The 16,160-nt window shown below is 43.7% G+C and overlaps 1 pseudogene; it reads left to right on the forward strand.

Moving 5' to 3' along the window:
* Positions 1-9,379: 9,379 nt before the first annotated feature.
* LOC124020622 lies at positions 9,380-15,368 on the forward strand (annotated as a pseudogene).
* The last annotated feature ends 792 nt before the right edge of the window (positions 15,369-16,160 follow it).

A 16,160-nucleotide genomic window follows, 5' to 3' on the forward strand; every position in this document is an offset into this window, starting at 1 on the left:
ATTATGAGACTCAAAATAGAAACAGAATGGGAACATTATGACACTGAAAATAGAAACAGAATGAGAACATTATGACACTGATAATAGAAACAGAATGAGAACATTATGACACTGATAATAGAAACAGAATGGGAACATTATGACACTGATAATAGAAACAGAATGGGAACATTGAGACTGATAATAGAAACAGAATAGGAACATTATGAGACTGATAATAGAAACAGAATGGGAACATTATGAGACTGATAATAGAAACAGAATAGGAACATTATGAGACTGATAATAGAAACAGAATAGGAACATTATGACACTGATAATAGAAACAGAATGAGAACATTATGACACTGATAATAGAAACAGAATAGGAACATTATGAGACTGATAATAGAAACAGAATGGGAACATTATGAGACTGATAATAGAAACAGAATGGGAACATTATGATACTGAAAATAGAAACAGAATGGGAACATTATGATACTGAATATAGAAACAGAATGAGAACATTATGATACTGAAAATAGAAACAGAATGGGAACATTATGATACTGAATATAGAAACAGAATGGGAACATACCTATACGTACGCTACGGTCACAAGACGCAGGCCTCCTAATTGTCCCTAGAATTTCTAAGCAAACAGCTGGAGGCAGGGCTTTCTCCTATAGAGCTCCATTTTTATGGAACGGTCTGCCTACCCATGTCAGAGACGCAAACTCGGTCTCAACCTTTAAGTCTTTACTGAAGACTCATCTCTTCAGTGGGTCATATGATTGAGTGTAGTCTGGCCCAGGAGTGGGAAGGTGAACGGAAAGGCTCTGGAGCAACGAACCGCCCTTGCTGTCTCTGCCTGGCCGGTTCCCCGTTTTCCACTGGGATTCTCTGCCTCTAACCCTGTTACGGGGGCTGAGTCACTGGCTTGCTGGGGCTCTCTCGTGCCGTCCCTGGGGGGGATGCGTCACCTGGGTGGGTTGATTCACTGTTGTGGTCGGCCTGTCTGGGTTCCCCCCACCCCTTGGGTTGTACCGTGTCGGAGATCTTTGTGGGCTATACTCGGCCTTGTCTCAGGATGGTAAGTTGGTGGTTGAAGATTTCCCTCTAGTGGTGTGGGGGCTGTGCTTTGGCAAAGTGGGTGGGGTTATATCCTTCCTGTTTGGCCCTGTCCGGGGTGTCCTCGGATGGGGCCACAGTGTCTCCTGACCCCTCCTGTCTCAGCCTCCAGTATTTATGCTGCAGTAGTTTATGTGTCGGGGGCTAGGGTCAGTTTGTTTATCTGGAGTACTTCTCCTGTCCTATTCGGTGTCCTGTGTAAATCTAAGTGTGCGTTCTCTAATTCTCTCCTTCTCTCTTTCTTTCTCTCTCTCGGAGGACCTGAGCCCTAGAACCATGCCCCAGGACTACCTGACATGATGACTCCTTGCTGTCCCCAGTCCACCTGGCCATGCTGCTGCTCCAGTTTCAACTGGCCTGGGCCCTAGGACCATGTCCCAGGACTACCTGACATGAGGACTCCTTGCTGTCCCCAGTCCACCTGGCCATGCTCCTGCTCCAGTTTCAACTGTTCTGCCTTACTATTATTCAACCATGCTGGTCATTTATGAACATTTGAACATCTTGGCCACGTTCTGTTATAATCTCCACCTGGCACAGCCAGAAGAGGACTGGCCACCCCACATATGCTCTCTCTAATTCTCTCTTTCTTTCTCTCTCTCGGAGGACCTGAGCCCTAGGACCGTGCCCCAGGACTACCTGACATGATGGCTCCTTGCTGTCCCCAGTCCATCTGACTGTGCTGCTGCTCCAGTTTCAACTGTTCTGCCTTATTATTATTTGACCATGCTGGTCATTTATGAACATTTGAACATCTTGGTCATGTTCTGTTATAATCTCTACCCGGCACAGCCAGAAGAGGACTGGCCACCCCACATAGCCCGGTTCCTCTCTAGGTTTCTTCCTAGGTTTTGGCCTTTCTAGGGAGTTTTTCCTAGCCACCGTGCTTTTACACCTGCATTGTTTGCTGTTTGGGGTTTTAGGCTGGGTTTCTGTACAGCACTTTGAGATATCAGCTGATGTACGAAGGGCTATATAAATAAATTTGATTTGATTTGATTTGATATGACACTGATAATAGAAACAGAATGGGAACATTATGATACTGAAAATAGAAACAGAATGAGAACATTATGACACTGAAAATAGAAACAGAATGAGAACATTATGACACTGAAAATAGAAACAGAATGGGAACATTATGATACTGAATATAGAAACAGAATGGGAACATTATGACACTGATAATAGAAACAGAATGAGAACATTATGACACTGAAAATAGAAACAGAATGAGAACATTATGATACTGATAATAGAAACAGAATGAGAACATTATGACACTGATAATAGAAACAGAATGGGAACATTATGATACTGATAATAGAAACAGAATGAGAACATTATGACACTGATAATAGAAACAGAATGAGAACATTATGACACTGATAATAGAAACAGAATGGGAACATTATGACACTGATAATAGAAACAGAATGAGAACATTATGACACTGATAATAGAAACAGAATGGGAACATTATGACACTGATAATAGAAACAGAATGAGAACATTATGACACTGATAATAGAAACAGAATGGGAACATTATGACACTGATAATAGAAACAGAATGAGAACATTATGACACTGATAATAGAAACAGAATGGGAACATTATGACACTGATAATAGAAACAGAATGAGAACATTATGACACTGATAATAGAAACAGAATGGGAACATTATGACACTGAATATAGAAACAGAATGGGAACATTATGACACTGATAATAGAAACAGAATGGGAACATTATGACACTGATAATAGAAACAGAATGGGAACATTATGACACTGAATATAGAAACAGAATGGGAACATTATGACACTGATAATAGAAACAGAATGAGAACATTATGACACTGATAATAGAAACAGAATGGGAACATTATGACACTGATAATAGAAACAGAATGGGAACATTATGACACTGATAATAGAAACAGAATGGGAACATTATGAGACTGATAATAGAAACAGAAGGAGAACATTATGACACTGATAATAGAAACAGAATGAGAACATTATGACACTGATAATAGAAACAGAATGAGAACATTATGACACTGATAATAGAAACAGAATGAGAACATTATGATACTGATAATAGAAACAGAATGGGAACATTATGACACTGATAATAGAAACAGAATGGGAACATTATGACACTGATAATAGAAACAGAATGAGAACATTATGACACTGATAATAGAAACAGAATGGGAACATTATGATACTGATAATAGAAACAGAATGGGAACATTATGACACTGAAAAGGAAAGAACATGAGCTGTATGTTTCATTGATATCACACAATGTGCTTTTCAGATCAATGGATCCCGTCCATTTTAATGTTGGCCAGTGGACAGACTGTTTGATCTTCTCTCTCTTATTACTCCTTGTAAGAGAAAATAAAAGATTATGCAGATCTTTTTAAAGTGCACCAAATGTGTCATTTGCTTGTCCTCTAAAAGAACACCATAATATTTTAGATCACTGAATGTACCGACTGTATTTTAGATCTGTAACGGTTCTCCTCGTCATCTGAGGAAGAGTAGTCAAGATCGGACCAATGCGCAGCGTGGTATGTGTCCTAGTTAATATTTAATAAATCAACTGAACACTGAATAACAAAACAACAAAGAGAGTGAATGTAACAGTCCTGTAAGGTGCAAACACACAAAACACAAAACAACTACCCACAAATCAAATGGGAAAAACAGGCTACCTAAGTATGGTTCTCAATCAGAGACAACGATTGACAGCTGCCTCTGATTGAGAACCATACCAGGCCAAACACATAGAAAACCAAAACTAGAACAACGCATAGAATGCCCACCCCAACTCACGCCCTGACCAACGTAAACAAGAAACATAACAAAGGAACTAAGGTCAGGACGTGACAAGATCTCTGAATGCACCGCCTGTATTTTAGATCACTGAATGCACCGCCTGTATTTTAGATCACTGAATGCACCGCCTGTATTTTAGATCACTGAATGCACCGCCCGTATTTTAGATCACTGAATGCACCGCCTGTATTTTAGATCACTGAATGCACCACCTGTATTTTAGATCACTGAATGCACCGCCTGTATTTTAGATCACTGAATGCACCGCCTGTATTTTAGATCACTGAATGCACCGCCTGTATTTTAGATCACTGAATGCACCGCCTGTATTTTAGATCACAGAGGAACATGCAGGTCGTGCTTTCAGTTAAGTACAGTATTGAGTGTTTAAATTGGCATGAAGTTTTCGAGGTCTCCAAGGGAGCCAATCAACTGGTTGATACCCTGTGGTCCCAACACACAACGTGAGGTCACTCAGGACACATTTCTGGTGTTAGCACTGCCATTTACCACTCGTTAAACTAAGGTGTTTAACAGGGCTGCAATCGGGCCAGGCAAGGCCCCCCGTGGTCTCATTGATCCTACCATTCAGTCCTCCCCAGGGGTGCTTTTAGAGATTTGGCAGGGTGTCAATTGGATTCTGAACTTTGTGACCACTGTCCTGTCACTACATTCTTGTTAGAACTGGTCTTGGTGAAGAGATTACCTTGGTAAGGCTCTGGAAGTCACCCAGAGTTCTAATTCTAAGTTGCAACCAAGATAATGATTTGTTGCATTTCGGCTCAGTTTCTCAGTTTTACAGTTTTACAGTGTAGGATTGATCTACTCACCGCCAGAGGATGAGAAGACGAACAAAAGACAAAGAACAGAGTAGATATTGGTCATCCTTGGCGCATGTTCCTTAAAAGTGGAAATCAATGTGAACTTAGTTTGTAAGCTCTGATGCCTTGGGTGCACGTGTGGCCGGTGGCACCTTAATTGGGTAGGACAGCTCATCGTAATGGCTGGAACGGAATAATGGAATAGTATCAAACCCATTAAACACATGCTTTCCATTCGCTGTCCTCCCCTCGGTAGCCTCCTGTGCTTTGGGTGATAAGTCCAAAAGATGATTCAAGGAAAATAACTTCTCAGACGCCACATTTTAAGGCACAGAGAATAAATAGTCTCATTTTCTCCTGTCAAACACATCTGAATCTAAGGATGCTCAGGAACGTCCCAATATAAAGGGGAGTGTTGGACATTGCTCAATAAACCCTGTCTAATCCAATATTATGTATATCAAAGCAGATGTCTTTCACAACAGAGAAGCAAGACATTTTGCTGGTATTTGAATGTTTCGATACAAAAGCTACATTGGTCTAAAAGACACTGCTTCTGTCAGACTTTGACACCCTGGTCGAGAAAGTGCTTAAACATTTCCAGAAGAAAAGATGCCAGTTTGGCAGAAAATGTATTGGGTACCCTCAGGCGATTCAGAATTATTAAGGAGAGAGGAGAGACGACACGTTTAGATCAGGTAGTGAAATATTCCTTTTGAATCTCACTGTGCCTGAAAAAGCCGCCTGAATTAAACCTGTTGGATGGGATTGGTCCGTGTCTGTAATTGACTGTACGTAGAGTGATGGCTTTGCATCATGTATCACCATCTCAAACACAGCCTCTCTTTGTTTCTTCATTGTCATTCCATGACAACTATAGTTGGTTACAGCCTGTCAGGTAAGAGGGTCAGGTACCATTTTAGGTTTTTTAAATCAAATGTAAAACCCCACCTTTTTAGCATGTCTTTTAGTCAGGAATTGTTTTAAACATCCTCCGTGTTGTGTTATTTTATTAATCCTTCATACTACCTGTTCGCTTTAACTTTATTCATTTGATTGTTTTAATGTAAAGTGTGTTGCGATTTTTAATGCACTTTAAATCAAGTTTGATTTGATTTAATTTACAACACATTTACATAAGACCAGGGCAAGCTATCACTTCTTCTCAAGGAGATGCGGTGTCTCCTGTCCCCTGTCCTCCAGTAGCCATTCCAATTCCTTCCTTCCTGTCTCAGACCTCATTAGAGAGTACCTCTGCCCAGCTCTCCTCAGAGAACATGTCATGCTATTCATAGCACACAGGCTAGGTATGGATCTCCTAGGACATCTGTAGGCAACTACATAGATGCATTCTTACTAGCAACCCAATTCTGTCTGAAACAAAGTTTTATGCTATCCTTGGTGGACTACGTAGGATACCATAATGAACAAAACCCATATTCTTTCTACAGATGTATTTATCTGTCTTATGTGGAGGTTATTCAACAGAGATGATTTGACTCAACTGAAAGGTAATCTCATTTAACACAGAACTAAAATCTTGCGTAATTTGTTCAGATGCTTCGATAGACGTCTGTCAACGAGAGATTAGACTGAAGACTAATTAGTGCAGGTTAGGGTTTTTTGGCATGAGTCTTGCTCTAGAGGCAGCTCTGCAGAGCAGTCACTAGCTGGCACAGTCACAAAGTCATGCCATCTGATTTTTAACATAACCTTAACCCTGACCACACTGCTGACCATAATGCCTGACCTTAAATTAAGACCAAAAAGCTAATTTTTTGTTTTCAATAATGTTTACAATATAGCCAATGCTGTCTTTGCAGCTGGTCCTTCTAGCCATAATCGCTCAGTTCTGCCTCAAGTATAAGACTCATCTCAATAAACATCAACCGGCTTAATTAGTCTGAGAGGCTCCTTCATTTGCTTTCATCTCAGTCAACGGTCCAACACACTTTGAGAACATCTCTTCATCTTTCCCTGAAGAAGAGATCATCAAAACTATTCGGGTATTGACTCCCAATTACCCCAGAGACAGGAAATTGATATCGAAACTGAGAAAGGGTCAATTAAACACCTTCTTCATTGGTCAATTACTTTAACATTCCTTTGACCTTTTAGATCATCACCACATTCTCATGTGCCAATGTCACGGGTGGCTTCTCTCTGCCGGGGGACCACAATGCACCAGGCAGTAACCTTCATGCTCGTCAATAAGGCTGAGTAAGAGTTTTTAGGATGTAGCTTGATACCACTCACCAGAGTGGATAGTATGCGCGGTATTGATTTCATGGTTCCCGTAAGAGCAATTAGCATGTTCCCTGCCTGCAGCAGCAACCTGTGAACTCTTTGACCAGCTGTTTCTTTTGTCGCTGAGGATCACGCACATTCGTTTTACACTCTGCAACATAACACAGTGGAACAGAACACAGAACACAGTGGAACAGAACACAGAACACAGTGGAACAGAACACAGTGAAACAGAACACAGAACACAGTGGAACAGAACACAGAACACAGTGACACAGAACACAGAACACACAGTCACTCTGCATGCACTGACTCAGGTATCACTTGTTAGTGTGGTTTGTCTCTTCACCACATTTCAATCCTTTCCAACACAATAAGTAAACATTAAAGGGACAGTTCACCCAAATGACTAAGTGACATATTGGTCTCCTTACCCTGTAAGCAGTCTATGAACAAGGTATGATGACAGCATCCATTTACATTTTTTAGAATGTTTTATTATTTGGTGTTTTTATCAATGTCAATCAATAAGATATAGCAATTACATGATTACCACAGCATGAAAACATGAGCAAGAACAGGGGGGGGGGTTGATACAGCAGTTCAAGATACAGCAGTTGAGAGATAATATTACATAAGGGGTACCTGACCAAGGACTGTGATGGTGGAAGTGGCGACCAGCCCACTAGAATCTTTGCAGCGGTGCCTTGCTTTGGTTTTATTTACTTGGCCACTGTTTCCAAATGCTAACTTTGTTTTTCATTCGTGGCACAAATCCAATGCAAGACAATAGTACTCAAATGTGTCACACTTCATGTCCAAACCTTCTATTGAGCTACACAATCAATGTTAGATATTTTAGGATGATTTGGACTTGAAGCATTGTCCATACTGAATTCATATCAAGCCATTAGAAGTCAAGCCACAAGAAGATAGGCGTGTACATCAGTGGAGGCTGCTGAGGGGAGGACGGCTCATAATAATGGTTGGAACGGAGCGAATGGAATGGCATCAATCACATGGAAACCATGGAAACCATGTGTTTAATGTATTTGATACCATTCCACTGATTCCGCTCCTGCCATTACCACAAGCTCGTCCTCCCCAATTAAGGTGCTACCAACCTCCTGTGGTGTACATCCATGTGAATGTATTTTATTTTCAAAGACTACAAACAGATGAGTGAAGTAGACGAAGTCCCAGATGTCCCTAGCAGGATATGTTCACTAACCCAATCAGAGAGCAGTGCACTGAAATTGTCACATTAAAATTTGGAGAGTGACCATCGCTCTAATGCAAGGCTCTCCAACCCTGTTCCTGGAGAGCTACCCTGCTGTAGGTTTTAACTCCAACCCTGTTCCTGAAGAGCTACCCTGCTGTAGGTTTTAACTCCAACCCAGTTCCTGAAGAGCTACCCTGCTGTAGGTTTTAACTCCAACCCTGTTCCTGGAGAGCTACCCTGCTGTAGGTTTTAACTCCAACCCTGTTCCTGGAGAGCTACCCTGCTGTAGGTTTTAACTCCAACCCTGTTCCTGGAGAGCTACTGTCCTATAGGTTTTAACTCTAACCCTGTTCCTGGAGCGATATCATCCTGTAGGGTTTAACTCCAACCCTGTTCCTGGAGAGCTACTGTCCTATAGGTTTTAACTCTAACCCTGTTCCTGGAGCGATATCATCCTGTAGGGTTTAACTCCAACCCTGTTCCTGAAGAGCTACCCTGCTGTAGGTTTTAACTCCAACCCTGTTCCTGGAGAGATACCGTCCTATAAGTTCTGACTACATGATGCTAGCTCTCCAGGAAAAGGCTTGGAGTTAAAACCTACAGCAGGGTAGCTCTTCAGGAACAGGGTTGGAGTTAAACCCTACAGGATGATATCGCTCCAGGAACAGGGTTAGAGTTAAAACCTACAGGACAGTAGCTCTCCAGGAAGATATCACCTCACTAATTAACTCTGTGGTTAATTACTTAATCATGCCATTGTTACACATTTCATATATTGGTCTCATTACTTCTAATTAACATAAATAAAACCCTCACATACAATACCCTAATTATATTATAACAGTGCACTTTATCATAAAATAGTTGATTCATATTGACTCCATAATATAGTGTTTAATAACCCTTTCTCATCCACCTACACTCAGAAAATGAAGAGAGAGTCCCTATTGGGCCACAGATCGATGCCATGTTAACATGGAAAAGGGAGAAATTCAAAAATCAAAGCCGTCGTCATGGCAACGGCCCCTGCCAGATTCCACCAATCAATGGAGTCCGCAAGGCGATGTGAGAGGCGCCAGGCGGGGAAAAAAGTCCAGGCGTCCTACATAAAGAGTCCGGGACAGGGAGTCAGGGCGCCACAACGGGGGCAACCCACCTCTTGCACACACTCACACAGAGACATTAAGCACTAAGGGGAAGACGCAAAGTGTGAAACGAAGAAAAAGAAGGAACAGAGAAGAGAGAGAGGGGATATATATGACTAGATATGGCACACACCTATGAAGGAGGAATCCCTGCCCGGGTCTATCTGGGAACCCTGCTCGTGGCTCTTTGCTTCCACCCCATCTCCGTTGGAGGAGGTAAGGTGACTGTCTGACAGACTGCTCTGCATAGTGATCAACTGTTTAGCTTGTCTATTTTAGTCACTATTTCCTCTCTCACTACAGTACATCAACAACATCAGTTTTATTTCCTATTCTATTTACATTTCTTATCCTACAGAAGGGTAGGAAAGAGATACAACTCTGTTTTAGAGGAATATCATGTCCAAACCATCTATTGAGCTACACAATCAATGTTAGATATTTTAGGATGGTTTGGACTTGAAGCACATTGTCCCCAACACTCAGTGGGTTGAGGAAACTCTGGTGGGACACGTTGCATGTGGGTTGCTCTCTTTAAGCCCAGAGGCACTAGGTTGAGTATTGGAATAGCAGCACTGTCCCCCAGTTCACTTTCCCACATCCTATCTCTGTTTGTCTGTGATGTTTTGCAGGGAGAGCCTGAGATGTTTGTTTTTGTGTGGCCTTTGTGAGTCACAATCGATGAGGATGCTATTTTAGAGACTGAAGAAAATGCTCTTTCCTAAATTGAAGGATTTGACCGGGGAAGCATCAATTGAATGACACTTTATTTCAGGCTATAATACCTTCATCTTGCATGGCAGCTTTTTCCTCGTGCGTTTCGTGTGCTCGCCTTGTGTACTGATACACATGCATTTCTATGTTTAATTTAGGGGATTCAACCCACCAGCTTCTAAAAATCACTGTGCTTGACTAGAGGAGAAAATCCGTAATCTTTTATTAATAACATCCTCCTCAGCTGTATCAATTTCCCTGAAGTTCTCACTTCAATCTATTGCAATGAATTCACCACGGCATTTTAAAGGAAACAAATGGAATGCTTGATTGCAGCACATTTAAACTAGGAAGTAATTAGCCGGAACAAATCAATCACAATTCACATCACAATTAAATGGCATGTTTACCTATCACATTTAATATGCTTGCAAAAGACAAATTGAACTTCAGAAGTCCAATTTTGTTTGAGCTGGCTGAATGACACAAATTACACAAATGCAATATGCAAATGTCAAAGTTATTTGTCAATGGCCCACAAGCATCAGCTGCCGTCATGGAGATGTAGGATATAGGCTAGTTGTGTCTAATGAACTGAACAAAGGTTGCTTTGAAGTGGAGGTGCATGATTAGCCGACAGTGGTGACACGAAGACTGGGGGTGAGGCAGCTAAGGGAGTGGGGGGGGGCAGGAGTCTTTCTCCCCCTGTGTCTCGTTAAACCTACAGTAACAGGAGGAAGCAGCTGGTGTCAATGGAGGCAGAGGAAGGAGGGAGTTAAAAGAGAGTGAGCGTGCAGCTTGTCGTGCTGAGACCTTCTTTCATGTGACTCTACAGTGTGCATGTGCCACTTGTGCTCATCCTCAAGAAGACCCTGTAGTGAAGAAGGAGACATCTTGTGTTCAACCTCACAGGGACACTGTAGTGAAGAAAGAGACATCTTGTGCTCAACCTCACATGGACCCTGTAGTGAAGAAGGAGACATCTTGTGTTCAACCTCACAGGGACCCTGTAGTGAAGAAAGAGACATCTTGTGTTCAACCTCACAGGGACACTGTAGTGAAGAAAGAGACATCTTGTGCTCAACCTCACATGGACCCTGTAGCGTTATTAATACATCTAATTAATAATACTTTTACCAGCAGTGTAGGTGTGTGCAGTAGTTCACCATTTAACAGTTTTATGGCCAGGAGAGTTAAACTGTTTAGGAGTCTGTTGGTCTGAGCCTTGATGCACCGGTACCACCTGGCGTATGGGAACATGGAGAACAGTCCATTTGGCAATTTTTCAGGCCTTTCTCAGACACCGCCTGGTATTTACGTCCTGAATGGCTGGGTGCTCACCCCCAGTGATGCACTGGGCCGTCCGTACCACCCTCTGTAGGACCTTCCGGTTGAGCGGGTTGCAGTTGCCATACCAGACGGTGATACAACCAGTCAGGATGCTCTCGATGATGCAGCTGTAAAAGTTCCTAAGGATCTGAGGCACCACGCCAAATCGTATCAGCTTCCTGAGCGAGAAGAGGCACGACTGTGCTGGTGTGAGAGGATCATGTTAATTCCTCAGTGATGTAGTCACCGAGCAATTTAATTCAGTCTATTCATGTAATAATCTGCAAATATGGATTTAAAAACTTTTAAAAAGTAGTTTAGTCAGGAGAAAAAAATGTTTTCGACATGTCTGGTTCTTATATAGCCTAGGCATAATTGTACTTAAAGACAAGTAGCCTATTGGTTTCATAGCCTACACTATTACCATCCATTATTATCTGTCTATTAACAATGTGTTTTACACTCCAAGATGCTGACCCTAAACCCAAACCACGGGTAGGATTTCCCCATTAGCGACTAGGTCAGTCACTTTTCAACTGCAGACGAACTCAGCATCTCTTCAAGTTTATGGCTGTTTATCTCATCACTGTTAATTAAGCTTTTGAAGGAGAGAGTGTAGAGTGTTAAGGCTGCTTGTCATAATTAATGATTGGTTAGCGGTTGTAATTCAACCGGTGTTGATTGGCAGAAGGCTCAACTGTCAACTCAACATTCAGTGTCGAAGTGAGTGATGACTGGAGAAGAAGGGCTCTATCTCACTTTGTCTTTCCGTAATTCCTCACATCCTTCACAACAGTAATGGAGGAGAAGGTCCAAGGGGAGGATAACATATAGAATAAAGACAATGGTGAATAGAATGAGGTTGTGAGGAATCGAGGACAGATGAATTGAGAAAGAGGTGTTTTCACTTGCAGTTGACCCGGTGTTGAATGGGATCCCTACATCTTCTCTTCCTGCAGCCGCGCTGAAGCAGGAGGTGGCGCTGGAGAATGGCGCCACAACGCTGAATCACTCCATGGCAATGGTGCAGCGCATGGAAGGTCTTCTGGTCCAAGGCAACGGCAGTGATGTGGTCCTCCGCGTGCAGACGGTCAACACGGATGAGGTGAAGGTGATCCAGGCGCACACGCTGGTGCTCTCGCTGCAGAGCGAGGTGTTTGAGGAGCTGCTGCTCAGCCACAACACCAGCACCTTGGTCCTGAGAGAGCCTGCCGACTGTACTGCTGTCTTTGACAAGTTCATCAGGTGAGGGAACTGGGGGGGGTAGAATGAGTGTACACCTCAAGAGGATGGGGGAGGAACAGAAATGGGCTAATGGTGTTTCATGTTTTTTATTTAAAAAAGTGACCTCCTTTCAAGTTCAGTAGTGACTGCCAATGTTTCTGCAGACCGATCTAGCCTTGTTTTATCTCTGCAGGTACCTCTACTGCGGTGACATCTCTGTGCGCCTGGACCAGGCAATCCCTCTGCACAAGCTGGCTAGCAAGTACCGTGTGTGGAGCCTCCAGCAGGGCCTGAGCCAGTACATGACAGGGCACCTGTCCAGCGACTCCCCGACCGGCCACGTGGTTGGCTGGTACCAGTACGCCATGCAGATCGGCGACGCCAACCTGAGGGACAGCTGCCTCCAGTACCTCTCCTGGAACCTGTCGTCGGTGTTGCAGAGCGGCGAGTGGGGCTCCATCAGCGACGACCTGCTGCTGTCCCTGATGCAGCGCTCCGACCTCATCCTGCAGAGCGAGCTGGAGCTCTACGAGGCCCTGGAAGCCTGGATCGGCCAGAACCAGCCGGCCGGCCTAACGGTGGAGAATGCCCTGAGGCAGGTACGCTACGGCATGATCCCTCCGCAGCACCTGTTCCGTCTGCAGAAGCAGTCCTCAATCATGCTGAAATACTACGAGTCCATCCGTGACCTGCTCTTCCTGGCCTTCCAGTTCCACTCGGCCTCGCCTGTCCAACTGGCCAAATACTTTGACGTCAACTGCAGCATATTCACGCCACGCAACTACCTGTCACCGTCCTGGGGCTCTCCGTGGGTCATCAATAACCCCACTCGCGACGACCGCAGCTTCAGCTTCCAGACCCAGCTGGGCCCCAGCGGCAGCGACGCCAGCAAGCGGGTGACCTGGAACGCCCTGTTCTCCCGCGCTGGCTCCCGCTCAGCGTGCGCTCCGCCTATACAAACGAGATGCAGGCCACACGCACTGACGGCGGTCGTCCTCGCATCATCGTCACCCCAGCCACTTCCAGCCCCGACTTCGCAGGTGTGAGCTTCCAGAAGACGGTGATCGTGACGGCGAGGCAGGGGGGTAAAATGGTGGTTCGTCACGTCTACAACTTCCACCAGAGCACTGAGGAGGCCGGGGATTTCCTGGTGGAAGCCGACCTTCACCGCCGGGCGTCTGAATACCTCATCGACAGCTCCCTCTACCTGCACGTCGTGGTAAAGCCCCTTTACCACAGCCTCATCGTTGCCAGGAAATAGGCCAAGAGGTTGTTGTTGCCTTAGTAATTTGTAAGTCGCTCTGCATAAGAGCGTCTGCTAAATGACTTAAATGTAAATGTAAATGTAATCAACGGTTCCCATTAGATGGTCAAGTTGCAGAGTAAAAATTGGCTATATCATAAAAAAATGATGAAAACAAAACATTTGCTTTTTGGTCTTAATTTAAGGTACACGGCATAAGGTTTGCAGTGTGGTTGAGGTTATATTTCAAGAACAGAAATTGTAGAAATAGTCTGGTTGTATGACTTTGGAACTTGCCCAGACAGTGATGACCGTAACCAACCGCCCTCCCTGCTGAGTCCCCCCCCTAGCCTGCAGACAAAGTCACACATGCACACACTCATATCACAACTCCTGTTTATTGGCCTGGTACTGGGCATCTCTGTTCTCTGCAATATGGTACTTTTTACAGTAGTGGTTAAGTTTCTCCAAACAGTTTTAGCTCTGAAAATAGGTGTATGGAGCCAGCTGTAACAGTTTTTTTTAACCTTTATTTAACTAGGCAAGTCAGTTAAGAACAAATTCTTATTTTCAATGACGGCCTAGGAACAGTGGGTTAACTGCCTGTTCAGGGGCAGAACGACAGGCTTGCCAGCTCGGGAGTTTTGAACTCGCAACCTTCCGGTTACTAGTCCAACACTCTAACCACGAGGCTACCCTGCTGCCCCAACTGTACTGCATCTATTAAAGAAGTCAATGAAAGAGTTTCAGAAAATACCAGTTCCTCCACATTGTCCCTCCCCACAAATGTTACACACATGGTAGGGGCAAACACGACTGCACTGTATTTGTTTGAGATATGATCATGTCAATAGTTGGATATTTCCTTGATTGCCCCTGATTAGAGGAAAGGCACATTCTTTATGACATATTTAACTGTATGATGTTATCTGCATAGCTATAGGATACTACTAGTAAATCAAAGTGTCAGTTATTGGTATTGTTTCCATTAGCTGAACTCTCACTTTGTTGGTGCTAACCAAACCTCACAGGATCAAGTGAAGCTTCTTTCGTCGCTTTGCACACTGCCAACACCATAAGTACAGGCCATTTTAAAAGCATGCATTCATACCATTAGTCACAATCACACACATACGTTTCCAGGCATAAATGTTATAGCCATGCTGATACTCAGTGACTGGACAATTCCTATACCAGAGTTTCTCTACAAGCCATTTTGCTGTTGCCCTACTCTTTTGCAATTGAGGAGCATTTCTATTGAATCTTTAAGCCAACTTGCAGTATTAGTGCTATTAGAAGGACTGTGTTGTTGTGAGTAGTGCTTATATAATGACTTATGCACAGACCTATGGACGACATTATACTTCCGGGTCTTTAGAATGTTACTGGTTCATGTAGCTACCATATCTCTCTATGTCCTCTTCCTATATCCTGAATAAAACGTTATTTTACCCAGTCGGTAATTGGTCTGTTTACTTGATTCACCTAATATGCAGAACACAATGTGATACAGAGGACAATTGTGAATTAAGCCTAATTTATATCGTACACATGCAACAAAGTAATGCAAACACAAAATGGCAACCCTGCAAACTGGCATCACATTTATAATCGTGGGGCTGCAGACGTGTGTGTGTTTTTGCTACTCAACAAAACAGCATTGACATTTTTCATAGCTATTTGTAGCTCTTGTATTTTATAGTACTGTAGGTATGGTATTACATTTACATTTACATTTAAGTCATTTAGCAGACGCTCTTATCCAGAGCGACTTACAAATTGGTGCATTCACCTTATGACATCCAGTGGAACAGTCACTTTACAATAGTGCATCTAAATCTTAAAGGGGGGAGGGGTGAGAGGGATTACTTATCCTATCCTAGGTATTCCTTAAAGAGGTGGGGTTTCAGGTGTCTCCGGAAGGTGGTGATTGACTCCGCTGTCCTGGCGTCGTGAGGGAGTTTGTTCCACCATTGGGGGGCCAGAGCAGCGAACAGTTTTGACTGGGCTGAGCGGGAGCTGTACTTCCTCAGTGGTAGGGAGGCGAGCAGGCCAGAGGTGGATGAACGCAGTGCCCTTGTTTGGGTGTAGGGCCTGATCAGAGCCTGGAGGTACTGAGGTGCCGTTCCCCTCACAGCTCCGTAGGCAAGCACCATGGTCTTGTAGCGGATGCGAGCTTCAACTGGAAGCCAGTGGAGAGAGCGGAGGAGCGGGGTGACGTGAGAGAACTTGGGAAGGTTGAACACCAGA

This window comes from Oncorhynchus gorbuscha, unplaced genomic scaffold (genome assembly GCF_021184085.1).
Source record: "Oncorhynchus gorbuscha isolate QuinsamMale2020 ecotype Even-year unplaced genomic scaffold, OgorEven_v1.0 Un_scaffold_867, whole genome shotgun sequence".
In the NCBI taxonomy this organism is placed as follows: domain Eukaryota; kingdom Metazoa; phylum Chordata; class Actinopteri; order Salmoniformes; family Salmonidae; genus Oncorhynchus; species Oncorhynchus gorbuscha.